This window comes from Pezoporus wallicus, unplaced genomic scaffold, assembly GCF_028554395.1.
Source record: "Pezoporus wallicus isolate ANWC-B61680 ecotype Strahan unplaced genomic scaffold, APGP_CSIRO_Pwel_v1 contig_7204, whole genome shotgun sequence".
In the NCBI taxonomy this organism is placed as follows: domain Eukaryota; kingdom Metazoa; phylum Chordata; class Aves; order Psittaciformes; family Psittacidae; genus Pezoporus; species Pezoporus wallicus.
In genome coordinates, this window is record NW_026634996.1 from 1,122,134 (window position 1) to 1,143,468 (window position 21,335).

The window sequence follows — 21,335 nt, forward strand, 5'->3', positions numbered from 1 at the left end:
GAATCCCTTCCTGTTATCTTTAATACCTCTAGCTAAGTTTAATTCTAACTGAGCCTTAGCTTTCCTAACCTGGTCCCTAGCTTCCTGGACAACATCCCTGTACTCTTCCCATGCCACCTGTCCTTGCTTCCACTTATTATAAGCCTCTTTTTTCAATTGAATTTTCCTCAGGACCTCCTTATCCATCCAAGGAGGTCTCCTGGCCCTCCTGCTGCACTTCCTTCTGGTTGGGATGCAACACTCCTGAGCTTGCAGCAGGTGATCTTTGAATATCAACCAGCAGTCTTGGGCCCCTCTGCCCTCTAGGGCTGTATCCCATGGAACCTTACTAAGCAGGTTCCTGAAGAGGCCAAAGTCTGTTCTTTTGAAGTCCAGGACAATGAGCTTGCTGCACGCTCTTCTCACTGTCCTGAGGACCTCAAATTCGAGCATCTCATGATCGCTGCATCCAAGGCTGACCTGGAGCATCACATTTCCAACGAGCCCTTCCCTGTTGGTGAGCACGAGGTCAAGCACGGCACCTCTCCTTGTCGGCTCCTCTATTACTTGCAGAAGGAAGTTGTCTTCTACACAATCGAGGAACCTCCTGGATTGCTTGTGCCGGGCTGTACCGTCCTTCCAACAGATGTCAGGGTGGTTGAAGTCACCCATGAGAACAAGGGCCTGTGAGCATGAGGCTTTTCCTATCTGTCTATGGAGTGCTTCATCCGCAGGTTCTCCTTGATCAGGTGGTCTGTAACAGATCCCCACAGTAATGTCTCCCATAGCTATATTCCCTTTAACCCTGACCCACAAACTCTCTGTGGACTGCTCACCTGTCCCCAGACAGAGTTCCATACTCTCCAGCCTATCCCTAACATAAAGGGCAACTCCCCTACCAGCCTGCCAGGCCTGTCTTTCCTAAAGAGCCTGTAACCTTCCATTTCAACACTCCAGTCATAGGAGCCATCCCACCATGTTTCTGTGATGCCCATCATGTCATACCCCCGTACATGGGCACACATCTCTAATTCCTCTTGTTTTTTACCCATGCTACGGGCATTTGTACAGAGGCATCTGAGCCGAGCTCCAACTGAAGCCGGCTCATTGGCTGGAGCGGCTGGGATATCTTTGCATTGCTCCAAGCATTTATTATAGGTTCTGGCAACTGACTGGGTGTGTTGGGATGGAATGATGCCCCCCTCCCCCAGCACATCTAGTTTAAAGCCTCCTTGACCAGTCTGGCAAGCCTCCTACCAAAACTGCTCTTTCCCTTCTTTATCATCAGACCAGCTCCACGAGCCCCCACTAGACCTGGCCTACAAGCTTGGGTCCCGTGTTCAAGACACCCAAACCCCTATACTCTGGAGAATTGATGAAAAGACCACCTGAGCCCCAGAGCCCCCCCAGGGCTCTGTAGTCCTTCTTTATGTTCCCCAGGCTACTGCTATCTATATCCCTAGCACCCACATGTTCACCAGGAGTGGGTAATAGTCCATGGGACTTACTAGAGCAGGCAGCCTCTCTGTCACATCCCTGATCTGTGCCCCCGGTAGGCAACACACCTCCCTTGAGACGGGGTCAGGCTGACAGACGAGTGCTTCTGTCCCTTTCAGTGTAGAGTCCCCTACTACTACGACCCGCCGCTTTTTCCTACCAGCACCAGTACAGATCTTCTTTAGCAGGGCATCAGCCGGCTGTTTCTGGCTCGAGTGCATTTCCCCATTAGCCCCCTGTGGGACAGCAAAGTGGTTCAGTGTGGGGACAGGGGATTTAGGGGGAAGCCCCTTGTTTTTGGTTGTCCTTTTCCTTGTTTTTTTGTTTTTTTTTTTTTTGTCACTAATTCCCAGCTTCCCAGGTTAACGACCTCCTTCTTTCCTCCATGAGGTAGAGGTGAAGCTCGAGGCCCCTGCACAGTTTGGGCCAGGAGCAAGCATTCCTGCTTCCTCTCAGCTTCCCTGACATCTCGCAGTCTATTAACAGCATCCCGCAGCTCAGCCACCTGCTGCAGGAGGACCTCCACCAGGGAGCACCGATTGCAGCCCTGCCCATTTGACACCCTCCCCTCACCAGACCAGTGCAGGCACTCTCCACACCCTGAGCTCTGCACTGCAGCCTCCCCTCTCGTCGGCTCTGTCTGGGTGCCTACGCTAGCCACCACCGGGCCAGCCAGAGCAGAGCCCCCAGACCGGGCCCTGATCATACCACAAGTGCTCACCATCCCACTCGAACTGCCGCGCAAACTGCCTCGCCATGCTCCTGGTCGCTCACGCTCCCTGGGGCAGGTTTTTAACCAGTCAGGGCTGGTGCTGCTCCTCCTGGCTCCACCCCGTGTGAGTCAGCTGCTCGCTCTCGTCAGCTGAGCTGCTGGCTCCTGGGAAGGTCCTGTTGAGGATTTGAGGCTCCCTCGGTGGCTCTTGTCGATCTGAGTTGAGGCTCCTGGACGCTGATCTCCCCCCGCTCCGGTGTTGAAGGCTCCTCTCTCGAGCTACTCACCTGAACAATTGACCCAAATGTCCTCTCGGACACCGAGTTGACATCCTTGCAGTCACAACTCTTACCCTTACCTCTTCAGAGAGTCAGCTAAAACAACACAGCAGTTGGCTGCAAGCCGGTTGCCTGTTTATAGGGTCAGGGTCTCTTGGACTCATCCCACAGGTGCAGACTCATTTCCTGCCACACACGCACAGGAAGCTGTTCTGGAAGGTTCCAGCCAGTGCTAGGGTTCTTTGGTGAGCCCCAGCGCCAGTTCATGCTGTCCCCTGAGGGGCACAGCATGGTGCTGGGTAGCCGCAGGGTCTGTGCTGCTGTCTCCGGCCGGGTTCTTGCTGGGTCAGTTGATGCTTGGGGCCTCAGGGCAGACAACACAGGAAACCATCCCCTGCCTTCATGAAGCATGGTCCCTGCTCTCCCCCCAACCACCAACACTCTGCCCACCATCAACAGGCCTCAGCCTCCCTCAGCTGCTTCTGTCTGTTGAGTTGTTTTGAGACATACACCAAAAGGGTCTATTGACCATCACAGAGGCTTCCTAAAGGTACTTAAAATGTTACGGTAACTGTAGCCTTAGATAGGCATAGAATCATAGAATTATAGAATAGTTAAGGTTGGAAAGGACCTTAAGATCATCCAGTTCCAACCCCCCTGCCATGGGCAGGGACATCTCACACTAAACCATGTCACCCAAGGCTCTGTACAACCTGGTCTTGAATACCACCAGGGATGGAGCATTCACAACTTCCCTGGGCAACCCATTCCAGCGCCTCACCACCCTAACAGTAAAGAACTTCTTCCTTATATCCAATCTAAACTTCCCCTGTATAAGTTTTAACCCATTACCGCTTGTGCTATCACTACAGTCCCTAATGAATAGCCTATCCCCAGCATCCTTATAGTCCCCCTTTAGATACTGGAAGGCTGCTATGAGGTCTCCACACAGCCTTCTCTTCTTCATCCATGATTACACAATCATCTTCATTCCTCAGATTAGAATCTAGTCCAAAATGTACCTCAGTACTTTTCATAGATGTTTCTAAGTGGAGAATCCCAACTAACCTCATCAACAGTCACATCAGGTTACCTTATTTTGAGTATTTGCTTTCCTGCTTCATCAGGGCAAAGCAAGTTTACATCTAATCTAGATTTGGTCTCATTTTTCTTTTTTTTTAATAATTGCATATAATACATTTTATGAACTAAAAAAAGGACTCTGGAGAGGAGGTTTCTCCTATTGTTATAAAGTAAATAGATTCAGAGCCACATTTAGCTGCTGGCTAGTTACTTTAATTTGGAAATCTATCTTAGTTTAATGAGGGGGGGAAAAGAAGCTGTGTTCTCTCAGACTGAATTTATGAAACCTTCGATTCAGTCTGAGCTATTGAGCTAGGGTTAGTTCCCTACCTGAGATGTAAACTTTATGGAAGATGAGGCAATCAACCACTTCACATGCAGAGTCCATGAGCCTTCATCACCTCAGTTTAGAATTCCTTACCTAACCACATACAGGTACAAATAAGTCAACAAATTGATATGACTATATCAGTCAGGTTCAAAAGTGAGTTGCCTGCTGTTTTTGCAAGAGCACAAAATCCTCCACCCACATGCAGAGAAATGTTGTAGCATTCATTTCAGACCTTGGGCAATCCATTAAAAAGGCTATGGTACAGTGGATCAGGAATACTTTGTGAAGACCAGAGGGATTTTTTGATGTGCTAAAATAAATGAGGATGAGTGGGGGAAATAACATAAAAATACAGAAGTCATAAGGAAAAATCATTAGGAAATCTAAAACCCTTGCAGAAGCTTAAAATTTCATTGTAACAGGAAACCAGCACTAGCTGTTATATCAAGTATATCAAAAGTTAGGAAGACTAAATTAAATTCAAAAAAAGAAAAAAAAGAGACAATATCATAATAGGGGTTGTTGGAGATTACAGGGTTGCAGTTTGAAACTGAGAAAGACAATTCAGTACAATAGAAATTTGGTGAATAGAATTAAGAGAAGATTCATTGTTTTACCCATCATTCATTTCTAGAGTCCTTAATTTAACTTGGATGTGTACAGGAAGAACTAGCTTTTATCCTTACTTGCCACTGCCATCCACTGGAATTCCTCCAGCTCTTTCCTTTTGTTCAGTGATAGCCTGCTCAAACCCGATAAGATCCAAACAAAACCAATTGCCCAAATTCACAAGGCAAAGTAATGCTTTAAACAACTCATTGATACTATTTTCCTAGATTTCTGAATGTCTGATATACTGCAAACACAACACACAATTCTTTTTCTAGCAATAGGCAAAGATTCAGAAACAGAAAAGGAAGCTGCAGTTCACATCTGCTGTCATCCTCTCTGGGCCAGTATGTACATCAATACTGCAAATACAAGAAATTCCTAGTAATAGAAATTTGAGGTGAATCCTTTCACAAGGACAAAATTACTGGAAGCACCTCTGAAGCCCTGACTTTGCACTTCGTTGATCTCTGACTCTGACATGCGAACACAGTTCAAGATCATGAGCAAAAAAATAAAGATCTCTCAATAAAATGTGAGAATATAATTTCTAATTTATAAACACCAAGTCCAGTGTGTGAATCAGAGTAATATTCCGTAGGTAAGTACAGGAAGCTCCTTTCTTAATGTGGGATGTATGAGGTGGAAAATCAAAAACACTACTTTATCCACTACAGGGGACTGTAGGCTGTGCACACTGTAATGGGGTAATTGAAGACAGAAAGGTAAATACAGAGATTTTACTGATTTATCAATATAACACTGATCACATCTTGTGAGATTGAATAAATACACTGCAGTTTTAGGCACATAACCATTTAACCGTACTTTTAAAATATCTTTTGAACATATATATGCATAATCTATGTTGTCATATAGCTGAGCAAGGATGAAGCTGCATATATTGCTTCTAAAAGCAAGTAAGATTACTACATCACTGTTGTTAACAAATCAATATGTAATTTTTGTTGTCATTTCATATTGGTTGAATTCTTTCTGACCAGATGCAACCAGTTACATTGCCTCACAAGTCATATACAAGCTTGCCTCTTCTTTCACCCTACCTTACTTCCGTTAGTCTCAAAGAGTAACCAAACTTCAGCATCTAGTAAATCAGCAAAGGGCTAGGACACATTAAGTATGCCCAGAAACTACACGTATTGCATCCTGCATGGGTTTTAGTCCCAGTCCGCCCCCACTCCCTTAGCCATGGACATTCCCACCTTAGGGAGTCTTACCTGGAACACTTATCACCCATTCACTCTCACAGCCTTCTCTCACCTAGACCAGTATGCTCATACAACTAAGCAGTAGGGCCCTGCAGGGTAAGGAATGTGTGAGATGTGACTGCTTACCTTTCTCCAAAGGGAACACTGACATTATCAAGCACAGCCAGAGATCTTGAAGATGTACATGATTAGTAAGAATTCCCATGAGTTTATCAGTTTACCATTGCTCAAATTGCCATAAATCACTTAAAAAAAGGTGACACAGATGAGCTACTGTGGTTCTAAACTACTTGAAATAACAACTTAGAAGGTAATTGTTGATCGCCAGTGAAATATAGACAAAAAAGTCATTATGATATAGCTAAAATACCTACAAAGTATATAAATTCTCCAAATTATTTCACTTAGAATCATGCTCCAGTTACTAGAAACCCTTGTAAGAAAGAAAGAATGTGTTAGCCCAAATCCACTGAATAGTAATGGATCTTAAGCACTTTCAGTATGATAGAGCTTGGAATTACATTTTCAGCCTTCAGTCAGCCTACCTCTGAAAGACAAGTGACAATTTCTGGTCACTGAAGAGGTGAGCACTTCTAGAGGGAGATCCTTATTCTATATCACAGTCTGGATGAAGCCTCCCTTCTCACCACTTGTAATGTAGGGACACTAGCCACATAAAGGAAGGCATGAGGTATGAGTATCTCACATGATGCTAGACATTTTCCATGCTTCTGGCCCGCTGGCTGCCTCCTGGATACCTCATCTAAATCTAAAGTTTACAAACTAACTCCTTTCCAACAAAAATATATGCCACTTACAGAATTATCTCTAAGTAAGCATTTAGATGCTTGTGAACTAGATTAATTCTCTTTTAAATTATGTTAGCCATGGTGCCTGTTCTTTCTCTGATTCTTCCTTCAGATCTCTTCCCACAGCTTTCTAATTCCTGCTGTTGTTTTTCTTTGTGACTTATTTTCCACCTCCCTCTCACAAATTAACAATTTCCCCTGTCTTATTTTTCTGTGTTCCTGTTGCAGTCACCAGGTTTTCTTTTCCTTTTGGGTCTTGTAGTGTCATATGTCAGGAAAACCTGCTGGAAAATGCACTGAGCTAGAATATTCTGACAAAAAATAAACTGTTTAAAAATCTTACGTCAACATAGCATTTAGTATTAGAGAACAATTATGGAGTTTTTTTGAGGTCAAGGATGTTTAAGAAATAGTAGGAATAATATTTTTTAGATGAAGATAGAATTTAAATTTTGTTTCATGAAAATTTGGTTTTACATACTCACACACAAGAGACATACAAAAATGTAGATTGTCCCCACTACTGCAGACTGATGGAAGAGGGAGAGGTTTCATGTTTGAATACACACAAGTGTACATATATGTAGTTATACAGTATATTTTTTTTTTTCACACAGCAAGGTCAGCAACAACAAAATCAAAGTCAAGCTAGTAATGACCGCTAGTACTATAACTCAGATATCTCTATACCTAACATTCAGTAACTAAATGCCTTCAGAGGGCTGTATAAGAACCTGTGACTTAAATTACCTCAAAAGGAAGCTGCCAAATTTTGGCTAGCAAAACATAATTAAAAAAAAAAAAATCTAATCCTTGTTATTGCACAGCCAAATGTTCAAATTTTATCAGTAAAATTATGCCTCTCGTAACTAATTAAATTAGAAAAATAAATCATTATTTTGCAAGTTTATAGGTAATGAATATAATACAACAGTGATTTTATGGTGAAATAGACTTCACCTTACTAACAAGAGTTCAAAGCAAGTCCACCTACAATTTGCTACATGAATGTATATACTATACTCAAAATCAGGACCAGACTTTGATTTAACCACGTGTATTGAGGCTTAATATCCTGTCTGAATTATGTTGACTGGTTGTGGTTTCAAGGCGCCTAAACAAAAGGAACTAATAGGTAAGCCTCTCAATCAGGCTCCAACATCATAGAACAAAATCAATGAGAACACAGTAGCTATCTCACCTGTTAATCAGAAAGTCAAAAAGTGTGACTGAATACCTCACTTCAATGCAGAATGGGAGAAGAACTGGAAAAAAAAAAAAACTTAAAATAAACTCTGGGTATTTTTGATGTTACTAGATACCTTTGTTAGTCTTTGCTACAGATGCAATTTGTAATGGTAAACAAACCCTCTTGTGATTTTCTGGAAAGTATTCTGAAGGGAAAGCAAAGGAAGGAGGGTTACTCTATTTACTTTTTTATTTTATTTGTCTTGGAGTGACCATCCTAAAAATGGTGGGGTTTTTTGGAAAATTATCTAAGGAGCAATAATGACTTTTTTGAATTGAGAGGAACATTTTTTAACTGCAGAACCAATAAATTTGGTAGGACAGTCACTTCATATTGTCACAACAAGGGGGAACTCAATCTATCTGGGGATGCTGAAACTCACTCTGCATCTCAACAATCCGTCCATTATTATCTCATTTTTACCCAAAGTCTTCAGCAGCACTATCAGAGGAGTCTGGACTGAGCAACAATGGAAACTCTATCTCCTTCAGCAAGGAGATTAAATCATCTGTTTAACTATAGCTTATGTTCAGATTTTCTAAATAGCCAAAAACATGATCAAAGAAATTAAACCTAAATTAAGTCCATTTTAAATCAAAATGTATTATCATACCCTGTCCCAACAAAGTGATTTTCCTAAAGAAATTTGAAAACTGAAAATCTAACTTTAAAGTCAAATATTTGTCCCTTACTAAAGTCTAAATTTAATCAACCTGCCCCCTTCTCTGGTCTTTGGAACGTTTAAGTCATACTGATGTATTTGAGTCCTTAGCTTTAAGAGTGACCAGTGGTTTTGAAACTCATTATGTAGGCTGAGGTACATTTTATCTGAAGTTCACTCGTTATTCAGTAAATACAACAAAAATATATAGTAAATTATTATATAGGCCTCCCCATCCTAAAACTCACCCCCTACCTCCCACCCCCGAACCATTCTCCTCCTAAGCACAGCCCTACTGACAGCCATCATAGTAAAAGCACCTCTGACTACCCAAAGCCCATGTAGTGGCCCCAGTTGCAGGATCCATGTTACTTGCTGCTCTCCTCCAAAAGCTAGGCAGATACAGCATGCCACCCATCTAACAGGCTCACTCAAGTTTCTTACATGACCTGTTCCTTACTCTTCCCCTATGGGCAGATAAAAGTAGTTACTTACCTGCTGAATGAACGAGGCAATTTGAGGACCATTTCTTCAAAATGTGTATTATTAGAGCAAGGTAGTCTCCTAAAATTTTGCAAATAAACTTCTTCCAAGTACCTGAATTTAATTAACTCAGAACAAATATTTTTGGATAGCTTTATCATCTAATGTCTGTGTAAGCTCACCATCAAAATGCAGCTACCCTTTGCCCACTCAGTTTAGACCACTGTCAAAAGCTGCAATCAGAAAGAGTACTTTCCCTATGTCCAATAAAGACGTCATACATTTCTCCACAGAAAATTTAAGTATGGAAAAATAATGCTACCGAGTTTATGACAAAAACTATTGACTTTGAATTTACCTAAGCTTTGACAGCTCTTCAGATGCAATCTCTCCAGAAGGGTTCATGTATATGAAAAGCATGTGATGTTCTGTACTACTCACAACACATCTCAGTGACATTTATAATGAGAAGTATTCTATTTGCCCCCTTTATTTATAATTAAGTCACTGCCTCTATTACTGGCACCTAAACTTTATGGTGTAAGTAATCTTCAAAGGCAAATGACTGCTCACTCAAGCTTTAGAAATTAGATTTCCTTCTCAGTTTCTTTGCTTTGATGAGATGATACCTTGTATAGAGCTCAGTGTAAAACCAGGGCTAACAAAAGCAATTACCAATATCTCTTCAACAAAAAATAACCCCTGCATGTGTATTCTTGTTCATATATGTTTTTTTTTCTCTCCATAAACAATCAAATACAGGTAACACCTGCAAGCAGATATGAGGAACCAAAGAAAGAAGCAGCAGTGTTTAATGCTTGAGGTCATGGGCCCATTACCTGAAAAACACAGGCTTTGTTTGAAGAGTCATATGTACAATCAAAGCATTTTCTTCATTAAAAAGACCTTTTCTTTTTAAAAAAAATATAACATTCATTTACACAACCTTTTACCAACCCATCCCTTCATACTTTTCACAATGCCAGAACAGTTTCAGTCTTTTGTAGTCAATACAGACTAAAGCAATCAGTACATAATTGTCCTGGGTTCAGCAGTAGCAGTCATGTTTCTCCTTTGTGGTAGCTGTTGCAGTGCTGTGTTTTGACTTCCAGCCTGAGAACAGTGTTGGTGAAGCCGATGTTTTCGGTTGTTGCTAAGTGATGTTTACCCTGACCAAGGACTTTGTGAGGCTCATGCTCTGCCAGGGAGGAGGGGAAGCCGGGAGGAAGCAGAGATGGGGCGCCTGACCCAGGCTAGCCAAGGAGGTATTCCATACCACAGCACGTCATGCCCGGGGTGGGGGGTAACTGGGAGTTACCCAGAAGGACACAGGCTTCTGGGTGGGACTTGTTTCTTGGCCGGTGGTATCGTATTATCTTCCCTTGTTCTTTTATCATTGTTGTAGTTGGTAGTAGCGGTGGTGATTTGTGTTGTGCATTGGTTGCTGGACTGTTCTTGTCTCAACCCATAGGAGTTGCACCCTTTCGATCCTCCTCCCCGTTCCTCCGGGAGCGGGGAAGGGGAGAGCCCCGGTGGGGGGGGGGGGTGCCTCGACTGTTGTCAGCCCAGCACCATTCACTGGGAGTGAGTGAACAAGTTGCCTGACTGGGTTTAAACCACGACAATAATAAATGTCTACTTACTTGTTTTACACTTAATTATGTTTAGTCATTTTACACAGCAGGGTATAGTTAAATAGTTCAGGATCAAGAGATAGTTCACTAACTTAAAGCTACTTAGTTCACTTTAATATAATCAGCAAATGCAAGGCCTCGGAAAATGAACATAAATTCATGTTTTCTCCCTAGTCCTGTGAAGTCAAACAAGTAAGAAGAAAGTGAAAAATACAGTAAGCTGCTTCAGACATTTTTTTTTTTCAGTATTAATAACTTGTCTGAGTTTCAGAACCTTTTTTTTCACCTATTTGATTCTGTTTATTCTCATAATTCTGTTTATCCTCAGCAAAAGCTGACATATTGATATATTAATATCTGTCTTCAGGGTGTATTAGCTGGTTTTCAGATTTAAAAAGAAAAGATACTTGGATATTTTCTATGCTACCCTTAAAACACAGAAATATGTTCCTCTCAACCTTTTGAGTTCGAGATATTAAGTAAGATTTGTGAATGATTTCACTCACATCACGTGTACTATGGCACATGAACTTACCATGGAGCATGCATCTTAAAACAGAGTTAATCAGAAAGCTGATGATAGAACAGAGAGGGTGCAGTTACCACAGAGAGATGGACCCTGCTTCACATTTCTGTGGGTTCCCAGGCAACTTCAGAGCGGGGCTAGTACAGATCTTGATGCTGTATTCCCATTCTTCCTTGCTTACTCGTAGGTTTAAATAGACACTTTAAGTCTGTTGCTCACCATACTTATTTAAGTAAATTTATCTTTTTGGCATATTTACTCTTCATCCTGTGGTAACTTGAAATGTTTAACACATTAATCTTTCTATCATCTTGATTTCAGTACTGTTATCTTTCTGCATGTATTATGTCACAATTGTGCCCTTCACTGCTAGCAAAACTAGCAGAGGGATTCTCTGTAGTTTACCTGCAGTTCTTTCTTGGAATGTTGGATTACCAGACAACCCCAGGAGTAAGTAACAAAAGCCAGTGATAAATCATGCTTTGCTGTGTTCAATAGAACTGATTTTCAAAGCATCCCCTCTCTGTTTAAAAGGCCTTTGCTTCCCTCCTAAAATTCTCTTGGGGTTCCTTTGTTGCCCTGCTCTCTGCCCTGCTTACCCACCTGCCTTTGGCAACAAAAGCTGGTAGGATTTTGGTATATTTGTGTGCAGCTTTTATAATGATCACACAAGGTTTCAAGGACCAGTGCTTTCGCACCAGTCTCATCACTCAACACTAGCAATCCTGACCTTATCTGGCTGTGTTTCATATTGCACTGCGTGAACCTCTTTGGATATTTTCTTCTTTTTTCTTTTTTTTTTTTTTTCTGTAAGTATAAGCTGACAGTAAAGAGAACTATTTGTAGGTATAATTCTAGCAAGAGCTCCCTTTTATTATTCCATTCAGCTACGCTCAAGAATGTAGTAATTCTTCCTCTGTAAAGTGCCTGTAAGTACTTTGGTCCTGTATTCACCCGTTACTAATAGCTATACAATCTTAATTTTGTTTTTTAATGCTTCTGTATTATGCAGATGAACACATATAGTCACTCTAGCTTGTAGAATGAATACAAGTTATTTGCCTGTCCTTCAATTCGATAAATGTTTTAAACAGCTTTTATGAAGACATATAAAATAGATATTAATGGCAAAGACAAAATATTTAAAATCTAATGTCTTGAGAATGGAGACATGCATACTTTTCTTAAAATATCTCCTGTCTCAAAGACAGTTATTTTAAATGTCTGATGACATGTTTGGAGGGAATGAAGCTGTCTCTCTATGTTTTATTTATGAATTTTCGTTTTTCTTGTTGAGTTCTTTTTAAGTAACATTGTGTCTTCACTCAGGAAAACTCAAATCAGTCAAGAGTATGGAAAAAAAAAATGCCTTTTTAATTGCACATTTTCTTGCACAATTATTCAGATAATAAAACCTCCAAGGAGAATCAAGGCAACTGGACTAGCTGTATAATTTTTAATGACCACTACCAAATTAAGCATGCAGCATCCTAAAATGGTGGCAGCATTTGAAACAGTTAAGCTATATATTTGCTGCATTCCAGTACAGGAACCAGAAAGTTGAGTGTAGCGATCGTACCTTCTAATCGTTCTTCAAGAACTAGCTCTGCAGCCTCTATGGTCCATCTGTCTGTGTTTCACCCCAGTGTTAACATTGAGCTATAGCTAAATCATTGCCACTGAGAAATCATTCAGATAACTTCAATTTGCTGCTAATCAAATAACCATTAATGTGAAGAAACATGCACTTTCATGATGGATGGGGAAGCAGGGAATAGTGAGAACATAAGTACCTGCAAGTATTTGCTTGTGCAGCTTCAAGGTCACTACAAGTGGACAGATTCAGTAACTGGGTGACAGTAACAAACAGCAGAAACTTTCCCAAAGTAATTCAGATCAGCAGATTTAGAGAGTACTATGATTTTTTTCCTTTAGCATTGTCAGGAAGCAGCAAGGGTAGATTGCCCTGTAAAGGAAGGTGAGCTGGGAGCTGAGTGTCACAAAGGAGGAAAAGACAGCAGCCTTCTGAACAAGGAGCCAAGAAATCAAGTCAGAATCAGGAGCAGCTGAGAGCCCACCAAGCACCCAGCAAGTCCATAGCGATGAAGCAGGCCCAAAAAAAATAGAAAGCCAAGTCAGCAGGTTGGGATGCATATCAGTATCAGGGGGTATGAAATGGGGTACAAAGGCAGCATTATTATTACTGCAGTCTAGCTCAGATAGGGGACAAGCTCGGGAGCCTCAGATCTTAGCCACTCTGCCCAAGCGAAGGCAGAGAAAGCTGCTTCTGGGGCTTCTTCACAACAGCCCTTTTCAGCAAGATGGCCTCCAAAAACCAGCTAAACTACAAGGGAAAAGGGAAATGTAGATTCAAGATTCACGGAACTTCATGAAATACAAGGTCGTGAGACTTTGATCAGAGCAAGAATACCCTTTTCTTTTTTTTTTTTTTCTTCAGGTTTTATAGGCAGCAGACACCTTAATTTAAAAATACAGACCAAACAGACTTTTCTACGAAAGCATCCTTACTGCAACAATTGACAATTTTTGTCAATAAAAGTTCTTCCCAAAATAAACTAATTTGGGGAACTGAGACTAGCCAGTTACGTATCATATCAACAGAAGATTTAAATTTTTAAAGACAATCTACCTGAGGAAATAACAGGTCTCATACTGAATGTATTTTTAAAAACGGTTAAAATTTTCAAATCAGATGCTTAAATTGAATGTTTCTAAACAAAAACACTGGAATAGCTAAAAAAGGGGATCTGACAAATTATTCATGGCCAAAATATTCAGGGTTTCACTAGGAACCTATTTCTCTATGCAAAACCTTGTTACCAGTTTTCAAGGAGATATGACCATTATGGAAGTTTCACAGACAAAGGGAATTAATGTCTTTCTGGAAGAAGACAACACTTCCAGTTATATCTCAAAATTCAATACAGAGAAAGCAAAACCCTACCTAATATTACCTAGAACCAAAATCAAGTCAGGGGTATACTGAAGTGTGGTTTTGCAATTCTCCTGGAAAGTGAAGAACTCTTCATCAAAATATAGAGACTAAATGTACATGACGATTCTCCTCAAATTCTCTCACAATGGAAGTCCATGAAGCATCAGGAACATGGCCAATACTGAGTGTGCAGATGAGCTGAATGTCATCTTTCTCTAGGTTTTAGGCAACAAGACAGTTTAGACTTAATTCTGTCAGCAAGTTGTTGTAACGTAAAAAAATACATACTACATTCATTATGATACTTTTTTATTCTGTAACTGTTTATCTGTAGTGATGTGTCCTTCCAAACACAGTGCTATAAAAATTTCTTTCAATTTTTCTGTTCTCTATTGGGAAGAAAGAAGTCTATAGCAGAGAATGGATGATAAGAGCAACTTCTTTCCACCTTGCACAAAAATTCATAAAAGGAGTACTTATGAAAATTTAAAGCTTTAATAACATTATTTTTTGTGAAACTCTAAATCATTTGGGCTTTTTAAAATCATTTGAGTCAAAAGACAGAAACCGTATCTCGACTAGGAGGGGAACTAAGTTAAAAAAAAACAATACAAGTTTTGCCAATTTCCCTCTGCAGCATACTGCAATTTTATTACTCTGGATGAAAGTGGATTTTTCCTTTTATATAGCAAGGTTCCATTATGTGTTCTATTTGATCTATGTACATTTACACCACAACCTTTGTCTTTTAATCTAAAATTTCTTCACTGAGAGCACAAAGCATTTGGAAGTTCTTCATTCTCAGTCATATCTTAGTCCTACTTCAGTAGTTGTGCTCAACCATTTGTGGCAGATATACTGCGGAATCTTTATTAAGCCCATCTGTTTGAACGCCTGTTTTCTCTACTGCTTTATGAGAAGTCACTGGTTTCATGAAGTCACTGGTTTCATAAAGTCATTGTTGGGATGAAGATGAACAGAAACTGAATGAAAACAAGCTTTTATGCATACATACTACTTTTTTTTTTTTCACGATACTGCAATTTCTGCTAACATTTATAAAGGATAATTATTTTAAAACTAAAATGAGCTGTGTACAAATGAGATATGTAAGCTAGTAATCTTTAGAAATAGGCTGGACAAGGAAATATATTAAAGGATTTATTTATCTTTTTTGCTGTTGTTGTTAAAGTCTGCTGCAATTAAAATATTTAATGTAGTCCTGGACACAATGCAGTTATAAAAAATAGTTATCAAAATGAGGTAATACTACTGAACTAAGAATCACACACAGTCCATCAACACACAGAAATTTCTGACCTCCTAAAATTAGATAAATGAGAAAATGCTGCCAGTGTTCATGATCATAGAATGTGTTGCAGCTGTAGGACCACACTTTGTTTTCTTATGCAGTGAGGTCTACATGAATAAGGTGTAGCAAGGATTAGGAGAAGTTTTGTGATTCAAGTTATGCACCCCATTTCTATTCTATGCAACAGCAATCACTCAATTCTGGAAAATAATGTGTTTGCTTGCTAATATATATAAAGTTCATAGTACGATTAACTTATTCATTAAAGTTCTAAATTCATAGGGTCAGCTAAACCCCAGTAACCAAGAAAACTGTAGAATACAAAAGATCCAAAGAAAGGATAATAAATGCAAATATCAAACACAGAAAGGTTCTTAAAAAAACTAACAAAAAGATCAGTCAGTGAACAGCAAGCAGCAAAAGGATAATTTTAGAAATGCAGCATTGTTTGCCAAGCTCTAAAAATGTACAGCAGGAAAAATTACCCTAAAAATGTCAAAACCCTGAATGTATAATGCCAGCTCTTAGCAAATTGAAAAAATAGGGCTACAGGAGAAAAGTATTAGCTGAGAAATCTTCCACAGCCTTTACCTGTGAAGCCTGGAGAATAATGCAGCGTAGTGCTCTTGAGCAAACATCAAAACCTGATGGTAAAAGATTAAGAGGAGCACAGAGTGTTAATAAGAGAATAGTATCAACAAACACAGAGATCATTTAAATAAAAGCTTGCCAGCAACAGCAAGGAAAGGCACAAAAATGTAACATGTAAATCTGCATATTTAATAAGTGTTTTGGATGTAAAAATTCCTTTATAATTGATAGTTTTGACATCACGTGATGGCACACATAGTATTGTACTGTGGCAAATACCACCAGTGGTTCATGGTATAGAAAATGAAGAATTTCTGAGCTGATCAATATTACCTAGTAGATTGGCAGAACAGTCACTTGTGAAGGCAGAAATACAGTAGAATACAGCCTGATACAAGCAGAATCTCTCTGCATCTTCTGTCTTCTTGAAGGAGTAAAAAACAGTAATAGAAGAGGGGATGGAGAGATGGTGTTAACTTAAGCACACAGGAAATGTGGGATTTGTGAACACAGCTCCTTTGCAAAATTCAAGATGGCAGGCTGCCCTGACAAGATGGAGGAGCGGCCCAAGAACTGCAGCAGCCTGCTTTCCCATAGATGAAAGAACTATTTCCTTCTCGGAGAGAAAAAATAATCCAAGAAGTATTTTTAAGGAAACCTAAAAATGCTGAAAACCAAATGTGAATAAGCAATGTAAAGCATGCAAAAAAAATGCTCAGTACCCCAAATTTAGTACTGCTGTAAAGCTAGCTGTTACCAAAGCTGTCCACTCATGTATTTCAGTTTCTAGATGTGCTTTTGCATTATCTGGTCTAATAAATAGATGCTTTGTGTATAAAAGTAGTAGAAATAATGCCACTAGTAGTATTTAGCATTACAGTCCATAATGGTGAGGGAGACAGACTGTGAAAATCAGATTATTACCTACCCTTAGGAACAGCTTCCCAGCTTTACACATTATGAGATTTACTCTCAGTTCATTTATGATATTGAAATTGTTATTGATTTGAACTCCAGAAGAAAAAAAAACAGATTTTTCTCCCTTGCTAACCTTCTTTAATCCAGTTTGTAGAGAAATGCCTGGAAGCAGACATATTTTTGGCATTCTTAGCTTTTAAGGTGGGCTGAAGCTCCAAGCAAACACTGTGCTTACATCAGACCCTAAGGTGAAGTTCACTAATCACACCACTGATAATGAAACATTAGCATTATCATTACATGCTACAAAATCAATTGATTCATCATCTCTGCAGGTATAACTGATAGTGAAACTAAACCTCCTTTCAGCATTTGAGTGATATCGGTGAGGGATTAGTTAAACAGCAAGCTGGTGCTGAAAAGGCATGCCCAGAGAGCCAGTGATAGCGTTGAACTCGTCACGAGGCAGAGGCACACTTAGTGGGGCTGTGGAAGAGCCAAGGTCAGGACAAAAAGAGAAATCCATGCAATAAGAGATTAGTTCCTGGGGCTGTTCCTTTCTTTGCAGATTGCAAAAATTCTTCATAGGTGTAGCTCTGGGGATTTATATACAGAAGACTTTTCATTTTCTTTCTCTTTTTTTTTTGCTGCTGCCAGAGTCTTTGTGAGCTCCACGCTCAAATAAAAACCTTAGCAGTACAGAACGGATTAATACAGGATTACAAGAAGATTATATTTCTGGATCCTCTTATCTCTCTTTTTTTTTTTTTTCTGAAGTTTATATCCCAATATTACATTGCATATATTCAACATGATTCCTTTACAGTAACATAGCTGTCAAAAGAAAGTAATTTTTTAGAAGTAGCTGAGATTTATGAGAAATTCTAAGATTTACTTAGTTTACAAAGACTGTTAACAGAACTATTCGTTAAAACTCCAGAAAAATTTAGGATTTCAACGTGTCCTTATATCATGCACATTTTGTATTTGGCTTTTTTTTTTTTTTTTTAGATCCAGTATTACCTGACATTATATTTCTTCCTTTTTCTCCTTGAAATACTTCATGTGCTCTGTCATTCTGATGTAATAGAAATTTCAATACAAAATATCATAGACTATCCCTGCTCCTTTCATCCTAAGAAAAATACTTTTCTGAGCTTTTCCAGTCACCAATATCTGGTGACATGAAAGGTGTGATCCTGCTCGCACTGAATTCAGTTGAATAATAATTTCAAATGACAGTCAGGCTCAACTCTCTGCACAGCCTTTAATCCAGAATATAAAAAAAAAAAAAAAATCCAAAAAAAAAAATCCTGTGTACTTAGAAAAGTAAAGTAATAGTAACTTCCTTAGCATTAAGGGTCCCAGAAACCATTACAACATGTGAAAAAATTCCAACGTTTCTGCATGTTTTAACTCATTTTAACATAACAAACTCTGAATTCTGGTTCTCACCTGATACATGCACTCAGCTATACAGCAGAAATGGCTAGTGTTGCCATTGGATTAAACTATTTTCTGTCAACAAGGAACTGGGCTGAGATCCCTGCCCTTACTCCCCTGTGCTGTACTGATAGTCTGAATACTGGTATCCAAGAGTGAAAAGCAACTGCCTTGAAACATGGTCTTGCGATATGCAACTCCTTATCTTGCCTGATGAATTACTATATTTAAAAATCAAACATGCTGTTTCTCAGCTGATCCTCCAGAAACAGTTAAATCTAAGAACTCACAAAGATCAAAACATATCAAATTCTAACAGAAGATTTAATAAGATCAAATAATCTTTTCTACTTCTATAAGTACACACCACAGAAATTTGTAGACCCTTGTATAGATTAGACCTAATTCTTCATTTCTGTACAGAAAAGCTATAAATGCAGGTATATTCTGCAGGAACAGGATCAGTCATTTTTAAAATGAAGAATGAATAATAAATCACAGAAATAAAGGTTTTATGGAAAGTTCCTGCCATTGATTTCGTCAATCTGTACCATGCAACAAGTGTGCAAAACTGAATGTTAACAGTAAAAAATGTGTGGAGACATACAGGGGCTCCTGTAGGTGCTCCATGACATACATGAGATTATCATGCAAGGCATTAATTTTTGTCATAGAGCAATTCAGGGAAAACAGGAAAAGAATTTATCATTTTTTGTCTGAAATCAGCTCTTGCAAAATTCCTTTTAGCTCTTAACCTAATTCTGCCAGTTTGCAATCAGAACTTCTCAACTTGAGCTCCTCAATCAGCTGTCAAAGCTGCTGAGTGAGAAAGGAGGAACTCCCTTCTTACACAAAGTCCTTCATGTACAAAAATAGAGAAAAATTGTCTTCAAAGACATACCAACATTAGGGAAGAATATTAGAGATTGTGAGAACCCTTTTCAAGTTGTCCAGTTTGTTGCACCACTGCAGAGTGGGATAGAAGGAACTATGACTCATCCTTCTCACCTTTTCAGAGAGCAAAAATGAATTTAGCAGAAATAAGCAAGCCCTTCTAGCCTACACTCCGTTTTTCTGAAATGCATATATTTTGAAGGCCTCTTTAGAAGGAATCATAGGCAAAGACTTTCCATTAGAATTTGTGGTCCATTCTGCTCAGCTACTGGGGAAGATTGAGTATGTATTAAAATGCATGTATTCAAACAGTCTGACTTAAGAGTACACATGACTCTTCATGCACAGAGAAGTCACCAGATATACGTAAGTGTAGGCAGGAGAAAGGTCTTAATTGCCATCTAAAATTTAATTTGGGACCTAAACTTTATCTGAAACCTGATAAATTTACAGGTTTGGCTAGGCTTCCATGGCAGGCAGGCCAAGATGCCTTAATATCAGTTCACAGAGAGGTGAGCAGTATAGGCTTTGGCACAGGTTGTAAATTAGAATATACAAATATTTTGTTGCCTATTATCTAATAAAAATCTTGGCATAAAATCCTGAGTGAACAGCTTGCCTACAAAGATAAACATTATTTTCCTACACAGTAAAATTGTGTAATGATACTTTCAATACAGTTCCAATAACGTTTGTGTAATAATGCATGATCATATAAAATAAAGATATGAGGAAATCTTCAGTCTATATAATAAAATCAGTGGTTAGAAGACAGACTAGAGGAGGCATTATAAGGCATTATATATGGTCTGCACACACAACCTTTAATAGTACAATGCATTATAAAGTTTTTGTCTTGCTACCATTTAAGACACAAAACTACTTGTAATTACCCAGTATATTGGAGGCAAAAGGTAAAAATAAAAGCTACACATACCTTAATAGTTGCATGATTTATAAAGAAATATACTAAGTTGACACTAGTTTCTATTATATTTTCTTAAAAGCAAAAGAAGTGCTGCTTATGTTCATGAATCTAAACCCCTAAGTTAGAGCACACAGATCCTTTAAAATTTTTCCCTTGATTTAGGAAATGGTCACAGTAAGGATCAGTTTCACATGGCAGACAAATTAGTTGCTGTCTCTAACAGGATTAAGATAAAAAATTGCTTTTCTGGTGTCAATATATTGATTTATGCTATTGAATATATAAAAATATCACCAACTCACATTCTAAAGTGCAGCCAGAAAACTCACATGAAACTGCAAAACTATCACAGTAAAAATTTTCAGCTAAATGACATCATTTTGGTCTTACAGAAATGCCAGTTGTGCAAAATAAGTAGCATACTGCACAAAGAAAATCCTGCTGGTATTTTTATTTTTTTTTTTTTTTGCACACACAGAGATTTCCATAGAGAGATTATTGATGTGATTCTGCATCAGAAGTACCTAAGAACAGCAAGTCCTTATATTACAAGGAATACCAGCGGCATTGATACAAAATAACAAGTAGGAGGACAAGGCTGCTTTATTTGAAGTTGTGTTGTTTATTTCCTACAAGACCTTTCTATAGCCCCCTGTGAAAAGGCACAATGCGGAGAGTACGTATATGAGTTGCACACTACAAGAACAGATTTTCCACTGTACCTACGGACACAGTGATTAAGCTACAGCTATAGTAATGTATTCAGAAATCAATTCATTGTTACAGGCTTTTAACAGTTGTACTGGAAGTATCTTGAAATGATCTGCTGTTCTCACTGCAGGTGTAAAAAGTACTGGCAGCTATTCATGTGTCTTAAAAATGATAACTAATGAATCGCTGATAGCAGTAGCAATAATATTCTCTGCTATACTGAAACATGATAGTAGTACTTACCTGATAAGGCAGAGTAATTATGATCACTGTAGGAAAATGGGGTATAGTATTTAACAGATTTTTAAATCTTAGACAAATGCCTAAGATTGAAGCCAAGTAAGAAACTTAAGACAGCAGCATGGCAGACATTACATATTAACAACAGCCTGCTTTAAAAAAAAAAAAAAAGCTGAAAAGCTTTTATAAATACTTATACCATTTTGTGAAACTCTTAAGCTTCGTACATTTATCGCTTCAGAGAAAAATTAGGCAATGATAA